We start from the raw sequence: 16,079 nt of genomic DNA, 5'->3' as shown, positions 1-16,079 counted from the left end.
CGCGCAAGCCTCAAGATGTTGTTGACTAATCGCGCGGGGTACGTCCCAAGAATTTAAGGGACTAGAACGAAATGAAAAAAAAAGCCCTTAGGTCCTAACGAATAATATAAACTATTTTTTAAAAAGGCCCTTTCGACTTTGCTAGAATGTTAGTGGAATTTGATTTATTTTCTTTCGGGGCCTTTGATTGTTGTTTTTGGGCCTATTGTGCTTTGTCTGCGCTACTTCAGTTGTGTTTTCCTAGTTCCCTTGCTTCTCAAATCTCCGATTATGTCATAGAAAAATTGGGCCCCTGAAAATACTGGGCCCTAAGCACGGGTGTGTAAAAAACCGTGCAAAAAATGTAAATTACAGTTCATATTGATATGTAAATAGCGATTCTAAAAAAATACGAAAAGTATAAAAATTATTTAAGAGCCTGTGGTGTTGAAAAATTTTAAAAATTCTTTTAAGTTTAAGAGTTCGTGGTGTTGACAAATTTTAAAAATTCTTTTGAGTTTAAGAGCCCGTGGTGTTGAAGAATTTTATAAGTTCTTTTGAGTTTAACAGCCCGTGGTATTAACAAATTTTAAAAGTTCTTTTGGATGGTGTTAATGAAAATACCGTGCAAAAAATGTAATTTGCAGTTAATATTGGTATGTAAATAGTGATATTAAAAAAATAGGAAAAGTATAAGAATTGTTTAAGAACCCGTGGTGTTGGAAATTTTTATAAATTCTTTTGAGTTTAAGAGCACATGGTGTTGACGAATTTTAAAAGTTTTTTTGAGTTTAATTGACATGTTCAGAGGTGTCTTCGAGCATAGGCAATATAGGCAACCTCCTAGGGCCCATAAATTTAGAAAGACCCAAAATTTTGAATATATAAGTATTTTTCTCAATATATTTAATTAATCAAATAAAAAATTATCAATTAAAGTTAAAATACCTTATTTATAATAGTTAAATACAATGTAAGTAAATAAATAGATAAATTGAAGTATTATTTTTTATGCGTAGTAAAAAAATTTTAATATATATGTGAGCTCACTTTTATTTTCGTCTAGGACCTTTAAATTGTTGAGACGATCCTGAACATTTTAGTTTAATGAAAATCAAATCATTTTAGTTTAATGAAAATCAAATACACCCATAGTAAAAAATTAAATTTTTTTTTTTATCAAAAAGTGTACAAGAATACTTAATGTCGAAGGTTTTTACACTTATTGATTCAATCCGTTATTTACCTTTTTGTGCGAGCATCAATTAAATTCCGGTATTTAAAAACCTTTAAATTTTCTGAAAATACCATATATGACATATATCACAGGCGTACAAGTTAGTATAATGCATTCTTTAATTCCCTGCATCTTATATAAAGAACCAATAATATGATTCCTAAAATATAGATACCGTAATTCCCCATATAATGAATATACCGTAATTAATTTGCCATTAATTAATTTGTAATTAATTTAATAATATATATAATATAATATAGATATAATATAATATATAGATACAAACATCCTAAAATAACTTTCAACCACAATTCACAAAAAACTTTTGGTTTATATATATATATATATATATATATATATATATATATATATATATATATATATTATATTTATTAATTGATATATGATATTAATATATAATTTTATTATTTATCGTACACAAGTAATCAACCCCTCCTATAGGGTGTTAGTTAATCGACTAAAGCAAAAGCTGAAATTATTTGACGAGACTAAAGCAAAAGCTAGATTTATTTGACGCGACTAAAGCAAAAGCAGAAATTATTTGACGCTACTAAGCAAAAGCTAAAATTATGACAACTATATAAGGAAATTTATAGTGAATAGTTTTCATAACATTTCAATCTTATATCGATTCATAACCTTCAAAGAGAAAGATCTGTCAAGTGTGTCTGATTTTTCCAGCGATCATGTATAATATTTCAAATAATAGTACTCTAAATTATATCCTGTTATCATGTTCAGAGTAACTAACGTCTCAAATTCAGGTGTTCAATAATTGCGAAGAATTGACTGAATGGGTGAAGAATGGAGCACGTTCCCATAGTCAAGTTATTGTCATCAGGAAGGAGATCGAAAAAAAATATGGCTACTTAGTCAAAATTTTATTTATGTGTGAGCGTGGCGGGATATCAGTGAGTAAATCAACCACGGAAAAAAGTAAACCACGTAAGAAAAAATTGATTGTAAGTTTAAAAATGGTAGCAAAATTTTCAAGGAGAAATGGGATTTGGTCGATAACGATGAAAGATCCAGTACGTAATCATGATCGTATAATGTATATGGAAGGTCATGCACTCATGCATATGTAATGCGATTGACTAATGATAAAGCATGTTAAGTTAAGGATATGTCAAGTAGTTATGTAAAGCCAAGTTCAGTCCTTGCAACGTTGAAGCAGCGGAATCCTGAAAATGCTTCTTCAAATATGACGAGATATATTCCAAAAGCAAAATTTCGCGCAATTAGTCAATCAATTCTGACTCCTATACAGGTGGTAATGTTATTTTTGAAGATAAATGGGTATGACTTTCAGTATCATGCAAATAATTCTACTAATCAATTAGAAGAATTATTTTGGATCCATCCAGTTTCATATGAAATATTTCGCATATTTTGTTGATAGATGCTACGTATAAAGCCAAGTTTTTTTAACGGCGATATCGACATCGAATGTTCTCATTTGTCACCCAAACACGCGTTTAGGAGGAAACCCAATTCACGACGATGTTGGCAGTACTATCGAAGGTTGAGAAACACCACCCTGAGACCTTTCCAAATCGTATTGATGTTGACAGTAACATCAAAAGTTAAAAACTCCCTGCTTGGAGTGAGAATCGAATTTGAATTGACACTACCTCAAGTTGAATCTCACCTCATATCGCTCAAGTCAAGCTTCGGTGGTACATATAAAGCCAAGTGATGTATGTTATATTAAAAATGATTTTAAGAAATTTATCCTTTGAAACAAACATATGTTTTAATTTTTTGTTGTTGAAGGAGACCCTGCAGCTGCATAGGCTTCGTCTTTTTTTAATATGGTAGGGCCGATTAATTCTCAAATTTATGAAAAAACTTTCATATATGTCTCCTGAAAAATTGGTTACTTTTTCACTTTGGCATTTGAAGTTTGGGCAAGTGTACAAATTTTTAGTAACACCAGTGGTTTTGAGTATGGGGAAAAAGCTCTATTCATGTGCTGAAAATTTTGTGCCACAAGAGATCGATCCAATTACGCCTGGAACTTATAGTAATTGGAACCTGGATGGAGCTTGGTTTTGGCCTTTCACATCAACATCCAAAGGTTAGTATATATTAGAGTATATGTACGTATCTCTTTTCTCTTTTATACATTAAAAAAGGAGTATTATCTCTCTTCATTAAAAGATCAAATCCATTTATGACCATAGGATTATGTTAAAAAAACTAATCTTAACCATTCATTAAAGGTATTAGCTAACAAATATGAGACATTAGCTAATCATAATGTAAAGGAGGGGATGATTCTCACACACACTTTTTTGATCCTCACACACCTATTTTAACCTTTTACTTAACTAATAATACTTTGTGTGCGAGGATAAAAAAAAAAAATGTCCCATAAATCTTTGAACTGAGAATAAAAAAAAGACACGCTTCTTCCAAAATTCAGATTATAATCGGCTCCTCTACACAGCATCAATTTTAATTGTTTATCTCTTCAAAGATTACGAAGATCGCAGATCATGTGCTTGTCTTTTAAGTCTAATCAACAGAGAAGAGGCATCGATTCAAGAAGAAACACCATTATAGGTGGCCTTCAATTGGATCGAAATATCACCATCTTCGTAATCTGTAAGTTTCACTTAGGGTTTTGCGTAATCTGTAATTTTATTACGGTTTTGGTACCATGAACATCCGATATGATCCGATATGATGATTTTTTTGTGTGATTAATGTTCATTCGCCAATCAAAATAAGCAACCTGTTGAATGAAAATTTCCTACAATCAATTGGAGCGGCTCAGATGTATTCATTTTCGACTCCATACTAATTGAAAGTTGATGTAGAAAACACATTTATCCGATTATTGTGATTTCCGAAATTTTATAACAGTGATGGTGGTATGTGATTTTCCCATTTTTTTTATAGATTTTTGAATAAAACTACGTTATCAATTAACCCTATTTCAGTTAGGGTTTATAATTAACCCTATTTCAGTTAGGGTTTATAATTATCAGTTATAATAGGTGTTAATTCAGTTAGGGATGATGAATTTTGTTTCAACTTCTTGATAAAGATGGTTACTATGCCTTAAATAATTTGCTATTATTCTTCTTCATCTTATTTGTTGAACACCCATCAATTACGATTACCATTATTATAGTAACTTTTTATGTTCTAAATTACCATGTTGCTGTCTTAGCTACAGAAGGGCCTATTTGATGGTTGATTTTGTTCAACTGCAGGTAAAAATCGCTGCCTTCCATTTGTATGTTAAATTCAAATTACTTCATTATACTTTGTGATTCTTTTATATATCCCTTCATTTTGAAATTCAAAAAAGTGGTGTGGAATGTGTAGCCATTATTGTGCAGAGCACCCCCAAAGATCATCAGTTGTAATTTCCATTTATTATTTTACTGTTTGACAGCTTTGGATTAGATCATTAGTTGTTAACGTATTTTTATGATCATCACACTTTCTTATGGTCGTTTCCTGGATTTCTGTCACTTTTGGTTTAGTTATCTATTTTATTTTTCATGTCAGCAGCATGTTAGAATCAATCAATCAGTTTAATCTTTGGAGTGTTGATGTTACTAACAATTCAGGTTAATGTCATTCGCATGGTTTGGTGTTTTTGTTATTTATAATTACTAAAAATGTTCATACCTAACTCTTTTGTTGTATGTACTGGAAAGATTAATATGTACACAATCGTTCAGAAGTTTCATGTTTGCACAACAAAAGGATTTTACGACGGTAGTGTATATATTTGTATGTATCTGTATGTTAGACTCTCATAATGCATGTGTTTGGTGGTATGTAAATTGTTTCTAAGATGTTGCCATTTTCATTATTCTTATATTCTTATAACCTTTATACCTCTATTCTTGCTTTGTTGTATCACCTATTTCCCAACCTAACATAAAAAAAAGGGGCAGTCTTGATTTTGATGAATGTGTGATAGATTATTTGAGATGGCAGCAGCTGGACCGGAAATTGGTCGTGGATCCGAGCACCTACTGGACGCGCAGCAGGAGATATCGAAGCAATTACCAACATTTTTATGTTGTGTGATTTCAATAACAGGGGCCAAGACGTGTGAAGATTGAATTTAAGTGCACACAAGATGTTCACTTCAAAGAAGCTCACGAGTTTAATAACAAGTCAGTTGTCGAGTACAAAACAAAGAAGTAAAGGAACCGTGAGAAACAAAACTGGTCTTCTTAAGGTCGAGGTCTTTGTTTGGCGTTTAAAGAGGCAAAGTATCCCGACTCGTATGGAACTTGACAAGAGAGGCATTGACTTGGACTCCATATTATCTTTTCGTGCAATGTTGCTGTATATGTTTGGTGGCGTGTGTTTAATTGGTTGGGTGTCTTCTTTACTCCACCCTTGCTAATGGAAGACATCCTCCAAGGTAAAATAAGTTTGAATGTTTCGGATTCTACAAGGGTTGCCATAGTATGGATTTCGAGTTATTTGATTTTGAATTGGAATGATCCTCTAGCTCTAAACGAGGTTCAAGCTAAGAGTTTCATATGAATAGAAGAGTAAAGAATTTTCGAATAGATTGGTTTGATTGGCTTTCGAATCCAAGTAATATTGGTTCTGTACGCATAGATTTAGTTGACCCAGGTTGAGCGTTTATTTCCTGGGTGAATTAAGTCACTGTATTTAGCTTGGGTTGTATTTTTCTGTATATATTCGTGATCCTGTGGTTTCGTGTTTGTTGGCATGTAATTGTGATGCGTGATGCCTCACCCCTCATGCATGTCCTACCTGTATACGTTCTCTATATTCTAATATCAATAATATTGATCGTTTGCTTTCCATTTTTTTTTTTTTTTTTTTGAGTATTAATAGCTCTACTATAATTTTAAAATTCGTTCATCTCTATAATAATTTTAAAATCGGTTCATCTGAAAGCAATGAGACCATACTTAATACATTGTATGCTCATATAATTTGTGATAACATAGACTCTAACTTTCGATAATCTCATGTACAATGAGATCGTAGTAACCCAGATTATAGCACCAAAACCATAAATCTGCGTGCCAATTAGAACTTGATTTATATGATAAGTTCCCAAACCTACGACCCTATAATAATCAAATGTTGTTTCTTGGATGTAATAATCTCAAATAGGTTATTTAGTTTTACGAATACAAATCAAACGCTACTTTAGTTCCTACAATCCTACCGCTATATTTATGACAAATTTATTTGGGTATGGTTGATACGTAGTGGTTGTGATCCCAAGTTCCTTGCAAAGGGTGTCAGGTTCGCATCTTGTCTATGACGAATATTTAGTGGTGGTCAGAGATGGGTTAGAAACAGCCAGGGGGCGATCATGCTGGACTACGTACATCAGAGTATGATGTCGGATTACTCGTCATCCCGAGTAGCTCGAACATGACAAACCTTCTACCTTTTTATTTGGGTATGCTGTGAATCAAGAGTAGTTTGTGCATAAATATTTGAACATGTGATATTTCTTATGCTAACAAATACATAAACTTATTTGAGAACGTATACACAATAAAAACTTCAAACAACTACAACAAACAAAATTTCGAAAGCACACTTTCAGTTTGCTACATTAAGAGCTACTATAAACTAACCATCTAGCCTAGGGGTGTTCAATATTTGATTTCAATCCGTTTAAACTGAAAAACAAATCGAATCCAAACCGGAAGAAAACGAACCGAATTTGAATTCGGTTTTCAAATCTGAATTTGATATCCGGTTCAGTTTTAGGTTTTTCCGAAAACCGAATTTGATGAATAATATATTAAATTATTAATTTATTGAAACAAAAATTTAGTTTAAAAACTCAAAATAGGAAACCAAAGTGAATTTTTATGAAAATTTAATTAAGTTATGATTTTTTTCGATTTTAACCGAAATCGAACGGAACCAAATTCAAATTTGATTTTTGATGCGGTTTCAGTTTTGAAATTGAATTCGGTTTTCCGGTTTGGTTTTCGGTGTTGGTCCTAAAATATTCAAAATCGAGAAAACCACACCAATAAACTGAAGAAACTAAAAACTGAACCGATGAACACCCATAATTTCTAGCCAAGTTGATACAGGTTCAAGTAGTTTGTTGTATTGTTTATATTTATTTATTAAATTCAATTTGTTAACGTATTTTACGTGGTAACTTTAACCCTCATGAACTATCATTCATTTACAACTATTACTTACTACATTAACATCACAGAATTTCGAATGAGGGTTCCAATTCTTGCAGTTTATTCTATATGTATTCATTTTTATTAACATTTTATAACTAAACACGTCGAATACATTTTTAATGCTTTTATAAATCAAAAGTGTGATAAACTGATAATCAGCTACTAAGCTCAAACCCTGCCCGTTTCATTACTTTCTTGAATCTGTCTCAAAAAGTTATTATGGAGAATTTTCTGTAAGAAAACCCGCAAGGTTGCGGGTCTTACACTAGTTATTAAATTAATTAAGGTTTTACATAACTGGTACAAAGATTTAAACGTTGATCGATAAAAAATTATAACGGCATTATGATTAAAGGAAGAACATATTCTGTTGTGTGTAGAAAGTTCCAGGAACTAGGGAATTGGTTACTGTTGGATATGAACCAAAAAATATTTACTGTGTTGTGGGTGTTATTTCAGGTACTTGAATATATTTTGCGTAATATATAATGATAGTTGCTTAATTCATCATATTTGGTTTCTGATTACTTATTTTTTTTATTTAATTTTATTTTTTATTTTGTAGTTGATGGAAAGGATCTTCTTCACAAGTTGGACCTACAACTGGATCATTGTTCTGTTTTCCATGAAGTCGGTGTGATGAATAAGTGAGTATACATAGAGTTATTTCATATTCTACATTAATTCGGATAAATTTGTACTCAGTTTTGCATTATACTTATGTGATATTTAGGTACAACATATTACTGTAATTGATTATATGATCACATTGAGCACAAAAAGGGTAGCAAAAGGTGGCCAATAAGTACCTTTTGACTCTTTGGACTTTTACACAGTTTCTGTTAGTCTTGGTGGAGAAAAAAGAGAGAAGGGGGAGGGGGGTGGTGGTGGTGGTGGGGGGGGGGGGGATGTGCCCCCAAACATTTGGGTTATTAATGTAATAATTACAAAATATAAGGGTAAGACAAATTATACCTTAATCGCCCTTCCCAATTATAGTCATAGTTCATGTTACTTTTTTCCCACTCCGAAAAAAAAAAAAAAAATTCAAGTTCTACCACTAGCCTTATGATCAATAACACTTAACAAAATTCTTTCCTCAAACACAATGATAACGGTATGAAATTATAAAGAAATATATAATATTTTCATTAACGTTTGGTAGGTTATTGAAAGTTTCCAGCCTACAATCTAGAAGCTCACCTTCTAGATGTTCAAAGTAGCCTTCTTTAAACACCATGTAGAAGAAGCAAAGATGAACACGATGACGGCCGCCCACCATCTCCGTTTACACCATTCCACCGCCATAGAATTTTTACTATAAATAGAGGTGCAAACCTCAATTGTAAATCATCCCAAATCACTCAGAGAAGTGTAATTACAACCTAGAGAGTGTGTGTGAGCTTGAGAGTTTTTTTTGTAAGAGTTTTGTAATACTCTGTAAATCTATTCTTGTGAGTAATAGAGTTGTTTTTCTCTAAAATTTATATCTCCCAACGTCCAGGCGATCCCCTCTTCCTAACAAGTGGTATCAAGAGCTTGGTTAGAGACGTTGGTTGAGTTTTTGGGTCTTCTGAAGTTTTCTCAAAATTCAATTTTGAGTGTACCATTGGATTCGTCTTGTCGAACCGAGTCCAACGCAAAAAACGGCGACTTAAACGGAGTTATAACGAGCCCAGAAAACGCGGTCAAAATTTGGCCAACTCGCCGGAATCTCGCCGGAGAAGACGACCGGTGCCGGAATTTTTGCCGGAGAAGACGATCACTGTAGCAATTCACTGTAGCAGCTGGCGGCAATGTAGCAAGTCACTGTAGCAGTACTGTAGCGGTCAAGGTTGAAAAAGACGCGAGACGGGGCCGAAACGGTAGCGACCTCAAAACGTCGAAACGGGAAAAACGGGGCCGAGACGGGGTCGAAACGGATGTTGACTAATGTTGACTTTTATATATATAAATATATATTTACACATATTTTAGAGCTAAAAAATCTTCGTTGACAAGTTTGTACCTATAATTGCTATTAGCGTTAATATAATACAAAATGGAATACTAAACTAAGTCAATTTTGATTGATTTGACCGACTTATGACCGATTTTAATAGAATTTCTGAGTTTTGACCGGCGTTGACCCAATTTTTCCTGCATTTGACCTGACTTTTGACCGTTGACCGGCTTATAAGAAAACGGGACGGGGTCGAAACGGTTTAGCCACCAAAACGCCGCAACGGACGCAATGGACGCCGTTTACAACAGTGGTAGCGGTACTGTAGCAATTCTGAAATTTTACAATTTGGTCCCTGAAATTTTCAGAATTTCATTCTTGGTCCCTGAAGTTTATAAAAATTATAATTTTGCCCCGTAAGTGGAATTTAAGCCGCGAAGTGTCTATTCCACCATTTTCAACCGTTCCGGACGTAACGGTGATCTCTGTTTTCTACAATTCAACCCCGTTTTGTGTTAAAAAATTATTTGTAAGGTGATAATGTCCACAGAAGAGTCAACATCATCTTTCGGAGCTATGATTATGCTCATAGCCACAAACTACACGCTGTGGAAACCTCGAATGGAAGATCTCCTCAGCTGTAAGGATTTGTTCGATCCTATTGAATTGAAGGGTATAAACCCTGATTCCGCCAAAGAGAAAGAGTGGAAGAAATCAAACCGAAAAACTATTGGTCAGATCCGTCAATGGATTGATCATAGTGTCTTCCACCATGTTGCACAAGAGACAGACGCATATGTCCTCTGGAAAAAGTTGGAGGACATGTACTAGGCCAAGACTGCTCGGAATAAAGCCCTGCTGATGAGGCGTTTAGTCAACATGAAGCTCAAAAGTGGAACTTCAGTTGCTGAGCATACCAGTGAGTTCCAGAGCTTGGTCAACCAGTTATCGTCTGTAGAGATGCCGCTTGGCGATGAAGTTCAGGCGCTACTGCTACTTAGTTCCCTTCCCGATAGTTGGGAAACGCTGGTAGTAACACTCAGCAACTCAGCCCCGAATGGCAAACTTACCATGTCAATGGTCAAGGATGCCCTATTCAGTGAAGAGGCAAGGAGAAAAGACATGGGCACAGATCAGACCCATGCCTTTGTCACAGAGAATCGGGGGAGACAGCGAATGAGTAGCAAAAATAAATGGAGAGGCAGAAGCAAGAGCAGGGGCAGGTTAGCTGATGGCAGAAAACCAACATATAAATGCCATCATTGTGGATTAGAGGGACATATGAAGAAGAACTGCTATAGATTAAAAGAGGAACAAGGTAGCAGTTCACAGCCGAAGAATAAGGGTGGAGAAACATTAGTGACTATCTCTGGTGATGTAGCTTATTGTTCAACCCATGATGAGACATGCCTTCACGTCTCACGAGAAGAAACAGAATGGGTGGTAGATACTGCAGCTTCCTACCACGTGACTCCATACAAGGAATACTTCACAACATACAAAGCTGGTGACTTTGGAGCTGTGAAGATGGGAAATTCCAGTTCCGCTGAGATTGTCGGAATTGGTGATGTCAAGATAAAGACAAGTTCCGGGAGCACAATCACTCTGAAGGATGTCCGCCATGTGCCAGATCTTCGTCTGAATTTACTTTCTGGGATAGCTCTCGACAAACATGGCTATGATAGTCATTTCAGTAAAGGCACATGGAAATTGTCAAGAGGCGCTATGATAGTCGCTCGAGGACACATTTGTGGCACACTGTACAAGACTCATGTGAAGATCTGCACAGACAGTATTAATGTTGCAGAAAAGGAGGCTTCACAAAATTTATGGCACCAGAGACTCGGTCACATGAGTGAGAAAGGGTTGTCTACCCTAATAAAGAAGGAGCTTATCAATGTAGACAAGGATGCTGCACTAGATTCTTGCAATCATTGTCTGTTTGGTAAGCAGCATAGAGTCTCGTTTAATTCCTCTTCAACGAGAAGATCAGAGTTACTCAGTCTGGTACACTCTGATGTTTGCGGTCCCTTAGAGGTTGAATCAATTGGCGGCAACCGATACTTTCTAACGTTTATCGATGATGCTTCTCGAAAGGTGTGGGTATATTTCTTGCGGACGAAGGACCAGGTGTTCGATTACTTCAAACAGTTCCATGTCATGGTAGAACGAGAGACAGGAAAGAAGTTAAAGTGTCTTCGATCCGACAACGGCGGTGAATACTCTTCCAGACAGTTCGATGCCTATTGCAGATCATATGGCATCCGACATGAGAAAACGGTCCCACGTACCCCTCAACATAATGGTATAGCAGAAAGAATGAACCGAACAATCATGGAACGTGTTCGGAGCATGCTCAGTATGGCTAAGCTGCCAAAGCCATTCTGGGGAGAAGCAGTCAGAGCTGCTTGTTATTTGATCAACCGATCTCCATCAGTACCACTGAATTTTGAAGTTCCGGAGAAACTTTGGTCTGGAAAGGATCCATCATACTCTCACTTAAGAGTATTTGGATGTTTGGCGTAAGCACATGTATCCAAGGAGCTCAGGCAGAAGCTGGATGCAAGGACCACTCCATGCATATTCATAGGCTATGGAGATGAAGAATTTGGATACAGATTATGGGATCCAAAGGAGAAAAAGGTGATCAGAAGTAGGGACGTGGTGTTCCATGAAAGCCAGACAATAGAAGATATTGAAAAACCCACAATATCTCAGAAGTCAAATGTTGCTGCTCAGGTGCTGTGACACCGCTGATTTTTTTTTTTTTTTATAAATACGTGGCGGAAGCATTAACGTTAATTAAACCATTATAATAATATAAACATATCATAATTACATAACCAAAGCAGTTGACAGCTAGCATTTAACTAATACATATGGTGTCACGTGATGTTTCAACAAAAGTTTAGTTTTATAGGAAAAGACACATCAGAGTTGGCTCCTGTCAAACATAACATCAGCATGCCCCGTCTTCTCCCCAAAAGCATCATCTCTACAAAAGCTAATAACCTGCAGGGAGGAGATGGAGGGGAATTAGCACGAAGCTAAGTGAGTACGACTAACCACAGGCAATAGTATACAGAACAGTTATACTAATCATGTCACAAAGAGCTAACACACAAACATCACCCAAGTGCCGTCTACAGAGACTCTGGCGGCTCGGCCAAACCATTAACCACCAGTTGATCGGGCTGGGACTTACCAGAAGTTCCTCCACCACCGTATGTATATACATAATCCACATGCGACGGACGCGTCATTCACATATATATACACCACGGCTGTCTAGGCTACCACAGAGGAACCCAACCCGCAGGTTGATCTCTCCTACCGAGGCTACCACACAATAGGGACGCACTGGGCTCCAGCAGACAAGCATCAACTAACATGCAGTCATCACAATAAACTAACTAACTGTATCAATAAGTACAACTAACTAGCATGGCAGTCATAATATAACATGCTACTCTATACTAAATTCCACAGTTAGTCCCACTCACCGATTACCAGCAAACGAGAAGGTGTTCAGCTATCTAATCACTGAACCTTCTCTTTCTCCTTTTCTCCTGAGAAATACATATACACGAGTTAGTTTATGTCCATAAACACCAAATAACACAAATATAGAAATTTTGTTAGAAAATCTGTCCGCTAAATTTTTTTTTGTTTAACACTTGTGCACTTTTGAAATTTTCATCAAAATCTCAAAATACAAACGGGCAGCATAACGGCTAGAAATCAACACTTGGTAAAATTTCCACTGCCCAAGACACTCGGTCGACTGTCAGAGACAGTCGGCCGATTGTCTACACACACTCGGCCGATTGACAAGTCACTCGGTCGATGGTCTTTCACAGACACACTCGGCCGTGGGTCTCACTCACTCGGTCGATGGTCGAGTCAGTCGGTCGAGTGTCTCGAGACACTCGGCCGACCGTGTTCATCTGCAGAAGCTGAAGCCAAAGTGACGGGTTTCACCCAAATTCATCCAATTCTTGCTCTAGAGCTCGATTTTTACCTCAAAACTGACCAAATCTAAGACACTATACATCAAGAAACATAAACCCACAAGATTTGGACTCAAACAACATCAAATTCAACTCTTTTGACCCAAATTACCCACTTTGTAAAAACTATCACAAAAACCCAATTTTCTTGAAGATTAAATCATGAAAACTTGTGATTCTTACCTTGATAGAATCAGTAGATCATAAGGAACACGAAAATGTAAATGATTTGAGCTCAAGAACAAAGATTAGAAATTAGGGTTTGGTATGTGAAAGAGATGAAGGTACGGGAGGGTTTGGGAGTTTTCTAGAAAATGAGAAGGGAAGCCAGCACTTAGTCACTTAATTGGGTTTAATTCCCACACTGAGTGACACACGGGTATTTATCAGTTATCTGATATCTTTCGTACATCATTTGGCAAACCAAACGAAGTCCAAATTAAATAAACAAATCTGTTCTGTGACCCTTGTCACAAACTGGTCCTAACCTCATCATTAATTAATAATAAACATTAAATAAAAATAAAAGCATATAATAACGCAACACCAACTTAAGGGCAATCTAGTAATCTTACATCTAGGCCCACTTGAGGATGTTACAAATCTACCCCCCTTAAGAAGATTCCGTCCTCGGAATCTGATCAAGGTCAAACAACTGGGGATAGCGCGTCCTCATTAACTCCTCGGTTTCCCACGTTAGGTTGGAACCTAAACTGTGTCGCCACTCTACTAACACCATTGGAATCAGCTTCCTTCTTAACTTGGTGACTTTCTTGTCCACTATCTTAATCGGTTCTTCTACTAACTTTTTACTTAAATCCACTTTCAAATCCTTCAGCGGAAGAATCAAACTTTCATCCTCTACCTTGCATTTTCTCAAATAGCACACATTGAAGGTGTTATGAATCCCTGCTAACTCTGAAGGAAGATCCAAAACAACGGTCTGATCATTTAAAATCTCTTTGATTGGAAATGGTCCAATAAATCTCGGCGCTAACTTACCACGTTTACCAAATCTGATAACCCCTTTCCATGGCGAAACCTTCAAGTAAACACGATCACCTACATCAAATGTTACCGGACGCCTGCGCGGATCAGCATACATATTTTGTCTATCTCTAGCTGCTTTTAACTTCTCACGTGCAATTTCAACTTTTTCTGCGGTTATCTGAACAATTTCGGGACCTGCAAATTGTTTCTCACCTGCTTCTAACCAACATGTAGGAGTTCTGCACTTTCGACCATACAACATTTCATACGGCGGCATACCGATACTCGAGTGATATGAATTGTTGTAAGCAAACTCTATCAAAGGAAGATGCGAATCCCAAGAACCACCATATTCTAAGACACACGCTCTCAACATGTCTTCTAATGTCTGAATTGTTCGCTCACTCTGACCATCTGTCTGAGGATGATAAGCTGTACTAAGATTCACACGCGTACCCAGATTCTGCTGCAAACTGTTCCAGAAGTTCGATACAAACCTAGTATCTCTGTCGGAAACTATAGACAACGGCACACCATGTCGGCTAACAATCTCTTTCAAGTACAATTCTGCTAAATCACTCAACGAAGCTGTTTCACGAGTAGCTAAAAAGTGAGCACTCTTTGTCAGACAATCCACTATCACCCAGATCATGTCATGTCCTTTCTGGGTTCGGGGTAACTTGGTTACAAAATCCATCGTTATGTGATCCCATTTCCACTGAGGAATTTCTAACTGTCGTAAAGACCCATACGATTTCTGATGTTCTGCTTTAACTTGTGCACAAATATGACATTTTTCGACGAAACTTGCAACATCTGTCTTCATTGTCGGCCACCAATACAACGTTTTCAAGTCTCTATACATCTTTGTACTACCTGGATGAACGGTCAATCGAGATTTATGCGCTTCAGTAAGGATTAAATCCCTCAAATCTCCAAGCATAGGCACCCAAATTCGGTCTTTATAGGTCTTTAATCCTCTAGAATCATTGCATAGGTCAAATTTTCTTTTCTTCATTAGCTCAGTCTTTAGGTTTTCATCATTTAATGCTACTAACTGAACGGTTTTCAAACGATCGATCAAGTCTGAAACTAGCTCAATTCTCATAAATCTGACATTTTCGACTGTTTTCTTGCGACTCAGAGCATCTGCAACCACATTTGCTTTACCCGGATGGTATTTAATCTCACAATCATAGTCTTTAATCAATTCTAAACCTCGTAGTTGACGCATATTGACTTCCTTCTGCGAAAAGAGATATTGAAGGCTGTGATGATCTGTATAAATTTCACAATGTGTACCATACAAATAGTGTCTCCAAAGCTTCAAAGCAAACACAACTGCAGTTAACTCTAAATCATGAGTAGGGTAGTTTCGTTCATGATTCTTTAACTGTCGTGAAGCATACGCTATAACTTTATTTCTTTGCATCAAAACACATCCCAGACCTGCACGTGATGCATCGCAATAGACTACAAAATCTTCTGTTCCTTCTGGTAAAGCTAAAACTGGCGCTTGACATAACAACTGTTTGAGAGTCTGAAAAGCCTTTTCTTGTTCATCAGTCCATCGAAAGGCTACATCTTTTCTGGTTAACTTAGTCAACGGACCTGCTATTTTAGAAAAGTCTTTGATAAATCTGCGGTAATAACCTGCTAAACCCAGAAAACTCTTAATTTCTGTTGGCGTTTTCGGCGAGTTCCAATTCATTACA

At 36.4% G+C, this 16,079-nt stretch overlaps 1 pseudogene; it reads left to right on the top strand.

The window, feature by feature from the left end:
* Positions 1–3,100: 3,100 nt before the first annotated feature.
* LOC139850005 (carotenoid 9,10(9',10')-cleavage dioxygenase-like) overlaps positions 3,101–16,079 on the top strand; it is a 34,526-nt pseudogene continuing 21,547 nt past the window's right edge.

This window comes from Rutidosis leptorrhynchoides, chromosome 5 (genome assembly GCF_046630445.1).
Source record: "Rutidosis leptorrhynchoides isolate AG116_Rl617_1_P2 chromosome 5, CSIRO_AGI_Rlap_v1, whole genome shotgun sequence".
NCBI classification, from domain to species: Eukaryota; Viridiplantae; Streptophyta; class Magnoliopsida; order Asterales; family Asteraceae; genus Rutidosis; species Rutidosis leptorrhynchoides.
The sequence above is the reverse complement of the archived record's forward strand: the minus strand, read 5'-3'. Positions and strand labels throughout refer to the sequence as shown.